Below are 3,784 nucleotides of genomic sequence, written 5' to 3' on the forward strand. Positions count from 1 at the left end.
GTTGAAAACAAACTGTTGTCGTTGCAGCTATTGTTGAGTTATTCAAACCTGAAATGTGTCAATTATTAATAACAGACAAACTGTAAACTACGATTGATTTCAAAATAACCTTTTTCAACTCATGACATCATAACTCACCTACGAAAGGGTGTAAAATGTTAAAACTAATATAAATCAAAACTTAAATAAATGTTGCACCTATTGCAAAATAACGTTCGATGAAATCTTACATAGCTTTGGAGTTATTTAAACCTGAAATGTGTCAATAATTTAAAAAACAACAACACTATATATATATATATATATATATATATATATATATATATATATATATATATACATACATACATACATACATACATACATACATACATACATACATACATACATACATACATACATACATACATACATACATACATACATACATACATACATACATACATACATACAGATATATCTGTCCCAAGTCTGTCTCACTTTCTCACTGTGTCTTTCTATCTATCTATCTATCTATCTTTTCTCTCTTTCTGTCCCTATCTCCATTTCTCTTTCTATGCTTAGTGCTTTCTTTCTCTCTCTCTCTCTCTCTCTCTCTCTCTCTCTCTCTCTCTCACACACACACACACACTCTCTCTCTCTCATATATTATATATATATATATTTATATATATATATATATATATATATATTTGAAGGAGTGTATATAATATATATATATATATATATATATATATATATATATATATATATATAAAATATATATATATTATATATATATATATTGAGAGAGAGTGTGTGTGTGTTTGTGTCCCCATTTCTCCCTCTACCCCCTCTCTTTCTCTCTCTACCCCTTTCTATTTTTCTATCTTCCTCCCCCTACCTCCCTGTTATCCCTCTCTATCCGTATAAAGCTCTACCCCTCTACCCCCTCCCCCATTTCGTTACACTAACACAATCCATGCATAAAAACTCGATCAGAACGGGACGTACAAAAAGTCAAGTTTTGAAATAAATAAACCAGATGGGAGCTGCTGCTGGCTGTAGAATGTGGAAGAGAGAACGCCACACAAGCCACAAGCCATAGCGGTGTGAGCGAGTGGGTGAGTCGATGGCAAACGTCTAGCCGCTCACGATCAATAACGCGTGTACTACCGATACCGTTCAATGTGAGTGCTGCTAACCAAGCGGTCGTGCATCTCTGTTGTGGGCGAATCCATTTTACAACGAGGGGTAGAAGCCTTAGCACGGAACCCAGGAAAACACAGCGAGGAAGTATTGGCTAGACATGGAAAATTAAATAAAGGGCATGAAACCCCCTTGGTGAGGGTTTTCCTCCCAGAGCGACGGATTCCCACCACAATTCCAGAAATAGACCATGGATTACCATTGCACGAGTTATGTGCCGCGTGTTATCGGAATTATAACGAAACATGATTTGGATTTGATTGCTTGCTATTGAAATAAAGGTGAGTTTGTGATTTAATATTGGGACAATCAATAATCTGTGCTACCATGGATGTGTGTGTATGTGAGTAAGGGGGGGGGGGGGGTCTTTGGTCATAACTGAATGTTGAAAGCTTTGCCGTCCTTGCAGCCGCCTTCCTATTCCTATCTGTGTAGGGGAAATGGTGATAGGGGTAGCCGTGTCAGTTCATGGTTGTATGTAAATATGTGCGTGTGGATTGTGGATTAATCGGTACTGGTGAACTCGAAAACGGCATGGATTAAATTTTTGATTATATAAACTGATAGAGACTTGCATTTTAATAACATTGTCTTGATTGCAGTTGTGATTCGAGGTATTTGATACATCTCCTTAGTTGTACGACGTTATCATCAAGATGGCATTAACAAGCAGAACGGGTAGGTGGGCTGAAAACACAAGGCTGCTCATTATCAAATGGTTTGCACGAGATGGCTTGTTTTCCGACGTGCACTCATTAGCAAGTCTGATTACCCAAAATGTTATTAGAGGCTCATTGTTGTTATGTAAAACGCTCAACCAACATTAAACTATTGCCCATCGCAACAATGATAAAACAAGCGCATTATTGCGCTCGGTTATATTATGACGACCTGTTAATATTAATATATGCAATGAGTAGGTAGCTTTTCCTTTGCCTTACTTTCTCCCATTTATAGTTTACTGTAGATGTGAATGGCGATAGGAAATATTTAGACATGATGCGCATGGGATGTTATGTTTTCTTGCTATTGAACGCTGTGTTATGACACTGTGTTCATAAGAACGTGACTATTATAAGAAAGGGAAAAAACAAAACAAAACAAACAAGTATACCGCATTGTAACCTCCTCTGCAAATGGCTGGAAGAAATGTATGGTTTTAAATAGTACATGCAAAAAGTAGAGTCCATTAAACACATCCTTCCTATAAAAATCGGGGAAATATTGACCTATCGTTAATTTATTTATTGCCCTCTTCTTGTTCATTGTACAACACACTTTACACGACTGGATTTGATTCTACATGCATACGTCAGTTTAAATCATTTAATAGAAATTTCTAATATTATTTGAAATATAGACTTCCACAAATCTAAAACCAGTTTTTGGGTCGATATAAACTCAATCCTTATCTATCTATCTGTTTACTCTTGTAATAGAACAGACGTGTCATCTCAAAACGATATTTATGTCGGGATAATTTTGGTTCTGGGAAACGAATTTATTTTTAGAAATACATGAGACTCCCTGTTTTTAAATTTGTTCCTCTCATTGAAGAGACAGTTTTTTTGACGGAGCAAAAAAATAAAATAATGATTCATATTTCCAATAATTTTATCAAACCTGTAAAATTTCCGACAAATGTCGGATTTCCGACAATATTGCCACGCTCTTTTTACTCTTTTCATCATTTTGCACTTTGTGTAAGAATATTGACTTTTACATGGGTGCTGTAAATTCCGTGAAAAAAAAATAAAATTCAGACAATTTTGTAGGCTACCCCTTACAGTTCTGTTTTACCTTTAAATGTCGATATTGACTAGTCACAGAAAACTGAAATGAGTTTGAAATTTAAATGATACTAATAAGTTATTGTCATTTTGTGAACTGGAAAAGGGCTACAGTTTTTATATTCTAGTGATTTTGACTTGGCTTTCAATCAAATTTCATCCCGACATAATACTGTTTTGAGAATGTCAGTCATAAAGTCACATTTCGTCATCTGGCACATCCTGACAGAATGCCGTTTGGATAATGTCAGTCACAAAGTCACATTTCGCCATCTGGCTCATCCCGATATAATACCGTCTTGAGAATGTAAATCACAAAGTCACATTTCACAATCTGACGCACCCCGACATAATACTGTTTTGAGAATGTCAGTCAAAGTCACAATGTGCACATTTCGTCCAATCTTCATTGCTCACCCTGACATAATACCGTCTTCAGAATGTCAGTCTCTAAATCACATTTCGCCATCTGGCACACCCTGACATAATACTGTCTTTAGAATGTCAGTCACAAAGTCACATTTCGCCATCTGGCACACCCTGACATAAAACCGTTTGGATAATGTCAGTCACAAAGTCACATTTCGCCATCTGGCACACCCTGACATAATACCGTCTTTAGAATGTCAGTCACAAAGTCACATTTCGCCATCTGGCACACCCATAAAACCTTTTAAGCAACAGTAATTTCGCCATGGCACATCCTGACTATGCCTTGTCCCATCCTTACCGGGTCAGATCGATCGAGGTGATCCAAATGTCGAATAATGAATATAAAGTTAAAATGACCAGACATGTGATAATTT

At 36.3% G+C, this 3,784-nt stretch overlaps 1 protein-coding gene across 2 annotated transcripts in view; it reads left to right on the top strand.

Moving 5' to 3' along the window:
* The first annotated feature begins 1,022 nt into the window (after nucleotides 1–1,022).
* Nucleotides 1,023–3,784, top strand: part of LOC144963128 (uncharacterized) — a 30,130-nt gene continuing 27,368 nt past the window's right edge. The window contains exon 1 of one of the 2 annotated variants that reach the window (XM_078896796.1): nucleotides 1,023–1,469. The gene's annotated coding sequence lies outside the window, so the exon portion shown is untranslated. Of the gene's footprint in view, nucleotides 1,470–1,512; nucleotides 1,867–3,784 lie in introns of those variants that run through there. The other variant, XM_078896797.1, reaches the window with a different exon arrangement.

The sequence above is a fragment of the Berghia stephanieae genome, chromosome 1 (assembly GCF_034508935.2).
Source record: "Berghia stephanieae isolate SIO BIC M18660-M18661 chromosome 1, UCSD_Bste_1.3, whole genome shotgun sequence".
NCBI classification, from domain to species: domain Eukaryota; kingdom Metazoa; phylum Mollusca; class Gastropoda; order Nudibranchia; family Aeolidiidae; genus Berghia; species Berghia stephanieae.